General features: G+C 35.5%; 1 protein-coding gene across 6 annotated transcripts in view; it reads right to left on the bottom strand.

Moving 5' to 3' along the window:
- The window catches only part of DLGAP1 (DLG associated protein 1), an 858,481-nt gene that overhangs the window by 715,644 nt on the left and 128,681 nt on the right, over nt 1-14,156 (bottom strand). For all 6 annotated transcript variants that reach the window (XM_073212860.1, XM_073212859.1, XM_017658265.3 and 3 more), the window contains exon 2: nt 12,698-12,858. The gene's annotated coding sequence lies outside the window, so the exon portion shown is untranslated. The remainder of the gene's footprint in view (nt 1-12,697; nt 12,859-14,156) is intronic.

Genomic DNA, 14,156 nt, shown 5'->3' with positions numbered 1-14,156 from the left:
AGGCTCACATGAATAGTTTGGGGACCAAAACAGATAAATACAGCACTTTAATTAATAAAACTGCATTAATAAACCAGAAGGAAGGTTCCAGGAGGGCAAATTAACTTTACCTGTTGCAAGAGGTAAGAAACAGATGCAGAAACATTTCAACTGGATATGAAGAATTTGATAGAAATTAACAGAACACAAAGTAGGGAAAGATTCTTACAAAGGTTCCAGTCTACTTGGGTGCACTCAGGATCCAGTGTTTCAAGGAACAAGATTAAAGTTAAGAATGAGGAGGCGCTGATAAGAGAGAAGACTGATTGGCATTTGTGTCCTTAAATTCCCGTTCGGTTTACATAACATTGGACAGTAACCACTGGAAGTTGCTGAGTAGGAAAGTTACATTTGAACTTTAAAACAGAACTTGGTAGCACTTGGCGGAAACTGCAGCACCTCCCACTCCTCCACTTACACCCTTGCCTTTTCCCTCTTCAGGTCTGAGGCCAATCCATCCACCCCTCGCTCACGCCTCAGCCCGACACTCCCAGAGGAGGACCAGCTAGCTCCTTTCCTTTCTACCTTCTTGTTTGTCTTTGCCATTAAGCTACTTCCTAGTAAGCATTTCATTGTCAAGTATTAATTATATTCCAGGAGAATCGTTTCCAGAAATATTATGTGAGCACCGCGGAAGGTCCTGGGGTCATTTTCCTCCTCAACACAGCATGTTTTGAAAGGAGGCAGTTATGAGAAAGAAGAGTGAGACATTGTATAATTTCTTATATTTCCACTGTTTGTTCCACCCACAATGTCACAGCCGCTTGCGTCATTTTTGTTGGCAGGCTGGGGGAAGTGATCGTAACGTTTCCAAATATGGAAGAAGATGCTTATTTGATGAGCTCCATTTCTCTTTCTAGATGCATTCCAGCTGAATAGCTAAATTGGACCTACTTTTTTAGAGGTTTGTTTGAATTAAATACATGTATTTTTTATTATAGCGCAATAAATGACATATTCTGTCACTGTCTGGAGAGTTATAATTCTCTTGTTCTCTTGAACACACCCCCACAGAACATTCTGGCTCTCTTCTCAGCCAAAGCAGTAGCAAACTGAGTAGGAGGCAAATTCACAAAGCCAAGAGACCTGTCAAATGTGAGACTGCACAACCAGCAAGCCTAAAGCCCCCATCCTCTCTCCTGCAAGCACAGGCCAAAGTTGATTTTAATTCATTCTTGCCTTCATTTATAATGAATTAAAGTTGGCCTTCCCAAGCTTTAAAAAAAAATCTGTAGCAGAAACCCTAATTTTACTTATACACACACACACTATACCCCTGCAAACAAACAAACTCATAAGACTGAAAAGGAAGATTAACTCAAGATTCTCAGATGTTGCTTAAAGGAAGTGAAAAATGACCACCATTTATTTATTATGCCTTATGAAATATAATGAAGCCTTTCTGGACACTACCATTAAAATAACCTTTATAACACTTGTAATTCCAGAATTTCAGGATGGGAAAGTAGATATTTTAAAATAAACAGCCCTAGATATGATTTTAAAAAATGGCTAACGTTGCCATCATTCATAAAAGAAAAATATTTTTAAAAGCAATGTTATCAAAGCTTTTCTTTCATCACTTAGTCTGAGGACTATGCAGTTTAATACGGAAAACATTTTCAGTACATAGATTCTTCCTATTATCAGCATTTTTAGTTACTCTAAGTTTATAAGCATATGAGATTAATGTAAAAGAAGTTGGGGGAAATTTACACAGGATCAATATTAACCATAAGAAATATTACATAATTGTAAGTATTGTGATGTATCTTCATGCTTTGCCAGTCACTGGGCTTCATGCTTATAGTTGAAAACACTCAGTCACTGACAAGGAAAGGCACCTATAGCAAAATACTCAGCAGCTTCAAGCCGGGAGATAGAGGCACTTTGCCACTGACCCTCTAGTCACAGTAAAAAACAGCAGAGCTGCTTCACCTGTACTTGAGAATTTATCTCTAGTAACTTCCAACTTCAAGCAGACGACATCCCACAGACCACACTCGCTTTAAAAGCAGACTCTAAGGACACTCAGTATTTCCAAACTTGACAATATCCATGTAGACACCAAAGACAGGTTCTGAGCAGTCCAAGGGAAACCAGAACAAACCAATAAGTCATATGGGGAAAATACTGAACCAATTCAGTTTGGGAATTTAAAATCATGATGAGAATTTAGAAACTGTTAGAAGAAAATTTTACCATTCAGGACATTCCTTGATACTGGGTACTGTGTAATAAAATGAGGAAGTAGCAGGAAATTCAGTATGCCCAATGAAACAGTTTTCTGAGTGTTTTTTTTAATGCATGAAACCCAATGTCATTTTAAGTAATTTGATTTGCCCTATATTTTTCACTCTTTGAAGTTTTAAATAACCAAAAGCTTTTAAATTCTGGAATTTTTAATTCAATCTAGAGACCCAGTAATAGAATGAGAAATGATTCAAGATTATAAATATAGTGGATCATGCTTATGGGCTCTGTAGATCAAACACTTCTGTAAGTGCTTCATTGAAATTTAAGCTGCATACAATAAAATTCACCAACTGCACACATACAACTTAATATCTATAAACTACATCCTTGCTTAAATACCATTTCAATCAGGGGTTAAAATTTTTTTGTACCATAGAAGGCTTCCCTGTGCCCACTGGTGGTCAATTAATACTCTCACCCACTCCCAGTTCCTGAAAACCATTGTTCTGCCTTCTTTCACTATGGTTTTGCCTTTTCCAGAATTTGCCTTATCAGTGAATTATTTGATATGCAATGTTTTTGTTTGGCTTCTTTCACTTTGTGAAATGATTGTGTGATGCATCCGTGTCATTTGAATGAATAATCTGTTCCTTTATAAAAGCTGATGGCATTCTGTTGCATCCATACTCCACAACATATTTATCGACTATTTGATGGACACTTGGGGTTATTTCTAGTTTTTCAATAGTATAAATAAAGCTTCCAAGAACAGTTGAAAAGACTTTGTGGAAACTTGTGGTTTCATTTCTCCCTGGTGCTGGAGTTACTGTGCCACACAGAAACTGTTTGCTTTACTCCAGAAGAAACCATGAAACTTTTCCAAAGAAGCTGCACTAGTGTACATTTCTGCCAATAATGCATATTTCCAGTTGCTCTGCATCCTTACCCACATTTGCTATTGTTAGTCTTTTTCATTTTAGCCATTCCATTCCAGTGGGTGGGGAGTGATTTCATATGACTTTTATTTGCATTTCTCTAATTATTAATGATGTTGAGCATGTATTCATGAGCTTATTTAGCATTCCTAATCCTCTATGAAGTGTTTATTCAAATAATCTTCTCATTTAAAAAAATCATATATTAAAAAAAAGTAAGAATTCTTATACTAAACTAAAAAATTTTACCATCACTGAATTAGAAATATATTCTTCAGTCATTGGCTTGTCATTTAATTTTCTAAGTAGAGCATTGTGAAGAGTAAGATATTTTAATTTTTAAAAAGTACAGTTTATCAAAATTTTCCCCTTTCTGTTGTAGTTTTTGCCTCATCCAAAGTAACAAAGCTCATCTCCTTTGCTTTTTCCCACATGTTATACACTGTAAGTCTACATATAGTTTATAGATCTGCAATCCAGGTTGAAATAGTTTTCTATAGGACGTGAGGTAATGGTTGAGTTTTAATTTTTTTGATGTAGCTATCTAATTGTTCCTACTTCATTTGGTAAAAACACTCGCATTTCTGTATCAAATTACTTGGTTTCTTTTCATCAAAAGTCAATTTACCACATTGACAGACTTAATTTTGTTTCCATTGATCTATAGAAATATTCTTACATCAACACCACACTGCATTGATTAATGAAATATATAACATACTAATGTAGTATATTGTAAGACTTGAAATCAAGTACAGTAGGTTCTTCAAGTTTTTCAATTTAAAAGTTGTTTTGGTGAATATAAACATGAGCAACTTTTTCCTGAACACATCTCCTTGGACAAGGGAAACAAAAGCAAAAATTAACACATGGGACTACATCAAGCTAAAAAGCTTCTGTACAGCAAAGGACACCAACAGCAGAACAAAAAGGCATCCTACAGTATGGGAGAATATATTTGTAAATGACATATCTGACAAGGGGTTAACATCTAAAATACATAAAGAACTCACATGCTTCAACACCCAAAAAAGCAAATAACCCTATTAAAAAATGGCCAGAGGATATGAACAGACACTTCTCCAAAAAAGAAATTCAGATGGTCAACGGGCACATGAAAAGATGCTCCACATTGCTAATTATCAGGGAAATGCAAATTAAAACCACAATGAGATATCACCTCATACCATTTTGGATGGACAACATTGAAAAGACTAAGAAAAACTAATGCTGGTGAGGATGCGGAGAAAGGGGAACCCTTCTACACTGCTGGTGAGAAAGCTAGTTCAACCATTGTGGAAAGCAATATGGAGGTTCCTCAAAAAACTAAAAATAGAAATACCATTTGACCCAGGAATTCCACTCATAGGAATTTACTTAAAGAAAACAACTCAAGATTCAAGAAGACATATGCACCCCTATGTTTATTGCAGCACTATTTACAATAGCCAAGATATGGAAGCAACCTAAGTGTCCATCAGTAGATGAATGGATAAAGAAGAGGTGGTATATATAAACAATGGAATATTACTCAGCCATAAGAAAGAAACAAATCCTACCATTTGCAACAACATGCATAGAGCTACAGAGTATTATGCTCAGTGAAATAAGTCAGGCAGAAAAAGACAAATACCAAATGACTTCCCTCACTTGTGGAGTATAACAACGGAGCAAAACTGAAGGAATAAAACAGCAGACTCACAGACTCCAAGAAGGAACTAGTGGTTACCAAAGGGTGGGGGAGGATGGGTGCGGAGGGAGTGCAGTTGCTGTAGTTGCAAACCTCTTCCCATTCTGCCCCAAGGAGATAGCAAAACCTCTGCTCTCTTACATCTTGCATTCCTAAGGGCTGATCCTCAATAGAAGACAATTTGAAATTCACCCTTAGGCTTGAGGCTCTGAGGACACATCTCTAACTCAGACTAGAACCTCTTTACAAACCCTTTTGCAAACTGAGGTCAAAAATTTTCCAGCCATCACTAAAGCCAAAGGACTCATTTGCTATATACAGGAACAGGGAGGTGCTTCCGGTGATTCCAGAAATCAATGGTAAGTCACAGGCTTCATGTGGCCCAATGGAGAGACTAGTCATCTGACTTCTCTTGATCAATTTGTATGCAAATAGTATTAACGTGCTAACATAAAAATAGTCAATTGATATTTAAGTTGTCATGGAGACAGAGATACAAAAAGGGGTCTTCCATCTATTTCTTCATGTATGTATTATTAGAAATGTATTTTGAGTGCCTTTCATATATGGATGGCACTGATTTAGGGTTTCAAAGGAAATCCTTATTGTTTTTAATCTGAGGATGGGGTCAATTATAAAAGTGATCACAAACTCTTTTCCTCCCTGTATGGATTGTGATGTTATAGATCTTCCTGTCCAGAAGGGAATTGGTTTGGCTTATGGGACATTAGCAAGTAGCATGAGGGCAATTGTGAAGAGCGTGTGCACAGTGAAGCTCAGCCTCTTGGTGCTTGTAGTACCTGATATCCATGGGAAGAGGCGGAGGCCAGCCTGCCAGAGATGAGATGCACATGCCCCAATTTGCCAGCCAACTGCCACAACTGTAAATGTGGCCATCTAGGATCATTAACTCCCAGCTAACCCTGAAACTGACCTCAAATACAGGAGCTAATTTTGCTGAAATCAGCCTAACCTGACTAAGACCAGTAGAACTATGAACTAAATAAATGGTGGTTGTGTTCTGCCATTGAATTTTGGGGTTTATTAAAAAGCAAGGGTTAAGTCATACAGGGTAAGTCATACAGGATGTAAAAGTAATGTACTTTTAGAACAGTTACATAGTAGGTAGGGTAACATATGGCTAAATATCATCAAGCTTAGATTATCAGAATTTGCTGACAGGAAATCTTACCAAGCTGGCAGAAGCTGAGGAAAAAGATTTTAGTTTTAAGATCAACTTTCAAAAATAAGTAGGATTTGGGTAAATATAGGTAAGTAGAAAGGACATTATAGAGGAAGAGAATATTAATTTCAGCACAGCTGAGAGGCCAGGAGGAAAAGGAGACTTGAATATAAAATCTTATGTTTCATTCAATTTGATGGAATATATAAATGATATCATGTCTCTGCTAGATTACTAGTCTTACCTCCAATCCAGGCCATTTGAGATGGCAGCCCCAGAAAAAAATCCAAATATTCTAATGTTCCCACCCCTTATATTGGTCCATTATGCTTCCAGTTTTAAGCCCAGATCAAAAGAATTGAATTATTTGGATGATGCCTAAGAAATGTATGCAAGTACTTCTTATTTTTACTACATTAATATCTACAGTCCTATAAGTTTCTTTTTTGTACCAAGTTTATAAATTATGAATCAGAAATTTATCTAAAAACTTGCTATTACCCTTTTCTTAGCAATTCTATCTCATGGTGCAAAATATCATTCCTCTCCATTTGAAATAAGAAGCCCATTATTTTGCTTTTAGGTATATCACAAGATTGTGCCAAATTGAGAGTTGTTGTAAATCACTAATCATGATATGTCTAATCAAAATTGTCATAATGTATCTTGTGAACAGTACATGTATAGGAGCTAAAATTTCAATTTATATGCTTTTTATCTCCACTGAATTCACAATATGCCACTTAACTCTTACTCCCCTTTCAGATCATAGTCCAAGAAGCCTTCTTCAAGGAAGCCTATTTACAACTTCAGTCTATCTCAGTTTTACTATGAGTTTTCACTGAGCTGTGCTCACTTCCTTTGCAGGACTTCTTTCACTTCATGTCTGTACTTTCATTGAATGATCTTTGCCTTCTCCACTGAATTGCAAGCTCCTTGAGAACAAAGGTATCTTTACTATTTTATTCTCAGGATGGAGCTCAGTGTCTGGCATCCAGTATGCACTGAACAGGTATTTGTTGAAAGGATGAATTAAGGAAGAGATGTTTTGGCATGCATGAGGCCTCAGTTTAAATGCTAACAATGGAAAGGACCCGGGTGAATCTATTCCAGTCAGAGGCAACAGCTGAGATCCTCAATGGAAAAAAATTCAATAAAATCAAGAAGCAAAAAGACCAAAACTGAGTGATACACAGTAAGAGACGGGGGTAGATAGGGAGTCAGGGCACCAATCATATTGGGCCTCTAGGTCATGGCCAGAGTTTAGAGTTTACTCTAAGTGCAAAGGGAGAGACAACAGGGTTTGAAGAGGGTAATGATGTCATATATGCTACAATCACCCTTGCTACTGTGCAGGCAACAGGATGATGGGCAAAAGTAGGACCTAAGAGAGAGATCGGGAGATGCAAAGTAGTGAAAAGTTTGACCTCTTTTAGGTTTATGCTGCAGATATGGAAAAAAGTGGGTAAATTTCTGATATTTTCTGAAGAATCAGTCAGATATGCTTAATAGATGAAAGAAAAGAAGAACTGAGATATTTCCTAGGTTTCTGGCCTGAGCAACTGAGTATATTGTGTTCCATTCACTGACACAGAAAGTCTAAAGATAGGATGAGGGGTAAACTAGTAGACGGGTGGAGAAAATGCATTCCTGCGAAACATTAAAGTAAGACATTAAAGGTAAAAAGATGGAAATCAGTATACCACACAAATATAATCAAAGGAAAGAAAAGCTTTATTAATGTGAAACAAGCACATTTTAAACAAAGAATATTATTGGGAAAATAGGGACATTTCATAATGAGAAAGAGGTCAACTCAACAAGAAGACACAGAAGTCCTTAATGTGCCTGTACCTACAGCCTCACATCAGAAGCAAAATTTGATAGAACTGAATTGGTCCTACCTTGTCAGGAGAAATAGACAAGTCCACAACTATAGTCAAGAAATACAGTTCATACAGGCAAACTGATGCTTCTTATAAATTCTCTGTCTTTCCTGATCACACGTAAAAATGAGTTCACTCCAGTTTCCAATTTATATTATGGAATATAGATAATTTTAATTTTAATTGACCCCAACAAAATTGCCAATATTATAGTCTTATTCCTTGCTTAACATTTCTCTGACACCAATGACAGGAACTTTGAATCTTCATGACTCAATAAACCAACAAGGATTTCAATCTAACAAAAAAATAAAATACTCAATGTCAATGTTTACCACTTACTCCAAATGCGTATGTTCTGCCAATGACAAACACAAATCATTGCATGCTTAATGAAAGATGACATACTTCAACATAGTCAGTAACAGTTGGTGGGACACTAGGCCCACTAAAAATGTTTAACTTTGAAATTTTTTAAATTAAGTGATTTTTACATTTAGACTCTCCAAAATCTTATAGTAAAAGCTTCCATGTAATACCATGGTAACAGCAATGTTCACATGCACTATTTTTATAGAGCCTTAAATTTCTAAAACACTGCCATAGAGTTGATCTCATTTAATTCCCATAACAACTCAGTGAAGTTTTGTTTTGTTTTAAGGGAAAATAAACTAAATCTCAAGAGGTCAAGAAAGTGGGTGGCTTTCAATCTCAGTTAGCAGCTTGGTTTTTCCAACTTCATGCCCACCACTTTTTTTCTCACACAGACTTAGTTTTAGAGCAAAGATAAAAGGCTGGAAGATATTTACAGACCCATCTATTCTTTGACAACCATCCCTACTTTTTATTACACAGTTTCAATACCTAAGTAGATCTTTTCTTAAATTTTCCAAGAAATAGACTAAATTTTGGTATCTCTAAATAAAACTGACTTTTATAAAGAATATAAAAGAAAAGTTTACTAGACCACAATCTTTGAAAAATCACATCATAGAAGTGCACCTAAGAGATTACATTTGAAGCAATTCTTAGAAAGACCTCTAGAATGTTCAAAACAATTAGAATTCCAATATAATTAAAAAGCTAAGGTACACAAAATGTTTCATAAGTATAATCTAGTTAATTCTATGCTCTTCCCTGTCAATTTATACCAAGAATTATGAGTTATTAATATTATCCATCCAGTTTCAGGATGAGGATATATAAATAAATAAGGAAAATGTTCATTAGGGGAAAAAAGTACCAGTCTTCTTATAAAGTACAGATAAGATGAATTAAGAACATTGACATACTAATAATGCATTACACACTTTGGAAAATTAAAGAAAAATCATTAGTAAGAGCTTTTAGTTTCTGCAGCTTTCCCAATACAAATTAAACAAATTAATGAAACGAGACATTTGATTTATCAAGGAACATCATAGTTACCAATACCAAACAGGTACTGACTTAATGAAAGGTCATAGCAATTAAAGTTGACCTTAAGTTTCCATTAACCACCAATATCAATAGCAAACATTGAGATCTTTCAGAACACTGGGTAAGTATTCCATTTTTCTTTTCAGGAAGTGTCCTGGAATAAACTAGAAGTATATATAGTTAGACACCTGAAGTTTCTCCTTATGCCCTCACCACCACACTCATCTACCCCTATTTCCACTCCTTCCCAGGGAATCATCAATGGTCCCCAGAGACTCTGTAACAGGGCAGATCACCCAGAGACACAAGAAGTGCTGTTGATGGACTTGACAGTGTGTATTGGTTAGACATCAAAAACAGAGGGATTCATTATAGACCTTCCTTGGAATTTTTTTTTTCCTCAAAGAGTCTTTGACAGAATAATAAAGGGGAAAATACGATCAAATGGAAGATAGCTTTGAAATTAAACTGACCTGGATGAGACCCCACCTTCACCCCACCCATATCTCTGTGCACTTCTAGTCAGTATAAACTAACACATAACTTAATTGCTTGATCTTCATTTTATCAGGAAGGGCTGGACTCATCTTACATCATCTCCAGAATTTATGAGCAGATAAGCAAAGTTCATGGCATGTGGTAACCACTTAATGCGTGTTACTTCCCTTGTCCAGTCCATAGAATTTATTTAAAAAGTCACAATATTGCATACATGGAGTAATACAAATTGGTCCAGATTACAGAAAGAGATAAATTAGCCCTACAAAGGATCTATTATTGGTTAATTTTGGATATGCATAGATATTCTGGTAGATATTTGAAGATCTGACATATTCTTATTCCTGCTTACTCATACAATTAAATTATTTAAACATATTTTGGAAGAAAAAATACAAAAAAGGAAGAAAATCAATTGGAGGGGAAATCTAAAAATAATTTTGATTTTATTCTTCCCAACAATTCATAGAAAATCTTATTATCAACCGTGGCACCGAGTCTTCCAAGGTTAATAGCAGATCTTAATATGAGAGATGGAGTCAAAATTTTTGGTTTACTAAAATTCACTGTTTTTTCAAACCCACACCTGTACTGTGCTGAACATAATCTGAGCCAGGATCGGGCATTAAGACTGGATTAGAGAATCAAGTTCTAGGCTTTCAGAATCAGACTGAGCACAAAGTGAGAAAGTTCAGGTGGAGTATGTAGTGGAGAGTTGTTGTATTCTGATTACCTAGTATTTATTGTATAATTTTATAGACTCGATAGGTTACATCATTAGTTTAAAGTCAAGAGTGAAAAGTTAAGGGCAAAAAAGCCCAAATTCTGGTATTAAGAATCATCAAAACAGAGCAACTTAAATGGAAGTTACGTAATTTCCTCTGGGATGAATCAAGTTTGGGAGTTCTAAAAGCAGTTGTCCTTAAGATAATTTCGTAACATCATGAAATGAGATTTGCATTTAAGCTAAATTTACTATATTTCTGAGGGTACAAAATTATGATGATGATGAATCATATTTTCAAAAGTTAGAAAGTGGCCTGAGATTTCACATATATTAATACCTTATTAAAAATTCAGCACAACATCCTGCTTTAAGGTCCACAAGTTGAAAACATCAGCAATCACACCAGAGGTAAGCAAGAATGTATTTAAGGAGAATAATTATAGTAACAGTAGTAATATTAGTAGTAGTTCACATGTGTTGGGTGCACCATGTCATGCACTGTGTCATATTATTTAATCTTCACAAAAATGTTTATGGAAATTCTATTATTCCCATTTCAAAAAAGAGATTTTAGGGAGGTAATTAATTTACCTAATAATATTAATAAGCTAGAAAGTGGCAGATTTGAGATCACAGAATTTAAAATATCAATGACCCTCAAAAAGATAATACACACCAGATTTGAAACCAAAAATCTACGCTTGGAAAATATAGTAATGTCTTCTTATGGTTGGCTAGGTGAGATGAAGGGAAATTCAACCTAGTGGGAAAGTTTATAGATGAGAAATCTTATAGAAGAAACAGCATTAAGATTAAGGACTAGTGAACCTACAAAAGCCCTTATAAATGTTTGCAGACTTAATATTCATTTATTGAACACATACTGTGTGCCAGGTCCAGTACAAAGCACTCTTTATAAATTAGCTCATTTGTATTTCACAACTACCCCAGAAGTCATGGCCAAAAGGTGGTTGAGCCAGAGTTCAAACCAGAGAAACCAATCTATTCCCAAATACCATGGTTTCAGCCACCGTGGTATGACCAGAGGCATTTTCACATCTTCAGCCTTTCCAGTTTCCATTTACCAGGCTATACTCTCTAGGAAACTTTTGAGATATCCCTTCTCTACATTGTGTGTGAAATACTTGAAAAGTTGTTGCACAGTGTAGGTAAATATGCTTTCCAAAAGGTCCTGTCTTCCACCTAAATATTTGGTATCTTTCTATTTATGTCTAAGAGGTACTGACTCAGTTTGAATCTCAGGTATTTGAGATGCAGAATAAACTTGTATGCTTGAGAAGCAAACCCTCTGGATGAACTTTATTTCTCTACATCTACTCATCCGAGATAAACTCATGTCCTGGGAAAAGCACCTGTTTACATCTCTTAGCTTCCATCCTCACAGCAGCCACTGGAGGGTCCTTCTAAGAGATGCCTGATCACTTGTGCTCATCTTCTCCAACTCCCCTGAGTACTCTCTGCAGTAAATACTGCTATTCTGCACCCTGGCTCAACTTCAATATCTTTTCCCAGCCCCGGTTCTCTTGTTTTGCAAATTAACCCCAGCTGCAGTGGCTGGCAACTTAGTGTATTGGAACAGAAAATTTCCATGTTGAGGAAAAGATATGCAGAAGTAAATTTATATGCACTAGAAGTATAGGTAAGGGAAACTCACAGTTAGGGAATGATTTGCATCAAAATAACCACAGTAGGTACATTTTCATTATAACCAATTTCAAGGAGATAGCCTCTCCATTTTAGTTATTGGTTTTACAGCAGAGGAAACAACATAGATTGTAGCAATTACAGGTTTCACAAAACTGGATGGGAGTTATATTTTAAAAGAAGAATGCTTGTCATGAAATTCCCCTTATACTAAACTGAAGTCTTTATACTTTACGTAAGTAATAAAAATATCTTCAAATACATCAGCATATGCTTAGCTAATAATAACCACATCCATCAATGTACCAATGTCTTTTTGTGGTACCCTATTTTTCCTTGTCACCATGTGTCTATTTAGTTACTACAACTTGCCAAGTTATAACAAGGCAGACATATTTCAGAACAGGTCATGACATACAATATCATCCACAAAGAGTAAATGTATTTTTAAACTCTTACCCAGTCTTAGTGAGAGGGGTGTAATTTGCTTCAAAAAAACTCCATTAATCTGGGATCATATCTGAGTAGACTGGATGTTTGCCAGTACTTTCAAGAAAGTGTCCCCAGAAGAGAGATGAGTAGTAATCACAAAGGTGCTCAAGATCACTGTTCTCAGCGTGCTGCATGAAACACAGAAGACGACAAAAAGGGAATACAAACCTGTTAACAGAGCTTCATAGTTACTTTTTCAATATTGCTTACACACGTTAAACCACAAGAGTAGCAACCTTAGTCTTGTGGTTTAACTAACAAGCTCGTCTGGTCAACAAGAGTGGGCTCTGGGTCAGATGACCAGCTTTCACCTAACGGCCCAGCCACCAACTCTGCCTCTCTGGGCATGCTCTGCAGGCCCCCAGCAGGGGACTGTGAAAGAAATTAATACAAGTAAAGTGCTTTTAATAGTGCTCAATAAAGAAGGGCTATTTTATTCCTTCCTTTTTTTTTTTTTTTTTGTCTGTCCTTAGTTAAAACTTAGGAAGGAGACTAGAACACCCATTTATTGAGCACATGATAAAAAGCACTGAGTATGCTTTGCAGAGATTATCTCACTTCATCCTCATATGAGATGTTATTATTTCTGTTTTGAAAATAAGGGAACTGAAATTTAGGGGATTTGTAAGTTGTCAAAGTTAGCAGTAAGAAAATGGTACGGTTACAACTTCACATGTGTGTCTGATTGCCAAAGGCCTCTCTACTTCTGAACTCTCATATATGAGGAGGGATTTGGTGTATATTTTGAAGCTGTCTATAGCAAAACAGCAAATACATCAGATTGAATCCTTACAATGGCTTAATATAAAATACTATTTTTATATAAACTCACTTGAAATTGACTTACACTAAATTTTAGGAGAAAGACTGAGACTGACATTAACCAGTGAAATTCAGCACATGAAACAAAATACCCAAAGAAATTTCTCTAACTTTCTATCATAAAGGATTGATTTATAGTGGCATTTACCACCATGAAAAGATAACAAAAGACAACTTTTTGAAATTACTTATAGTCAAATTTACAAACAATTAAGACCAAGTACTACAGTTTATTTGATAAAAAATTATTTTTTATTCTAATTTTTATTAAAAGTCTGTAGAATGTACCAATTATTTAATCATAATTCTATGACAATATGATAGTCACTGCTAATAGTATGGCATATTTTCTTCCAAACTATTTTTCTATGGTTACATATTTTTTTCTATATGTATAAAACACAAAACGGTATCCTGTTTATTTGCATAACATAAGCAGTTCAAGTTTTTAATAGTTTGTAAACATTTATTAAATAATGCAATATTATACATTACACATAAAATTTCACTTTGAGTATTTTTATTATGGGAGGCAGCCTTATTGACAATACCAAATGGCAGAAAATCTCTTAAGATTCTGTGTCATATTTGACAAGAAAACCTT

This window comes from Manis javanica, chromosome 9, assembly GCF_040802235.1.
Source record: "Manis javanica isolate MJ-LG chromosome 9, MJ_LKY, whole genome shotgun sequence".
Taxonomy (NCBI): domain Eukaryota; kingdom Metazoa; phylum Chordata; class Mammalia; order Pholidota; family Manidae; genus Manis; species Manis javanica.
Note: the sequence above shows the minus strand (reverse complement) of the source record. Positions and strands in the feature narration are given on the sequence as shown.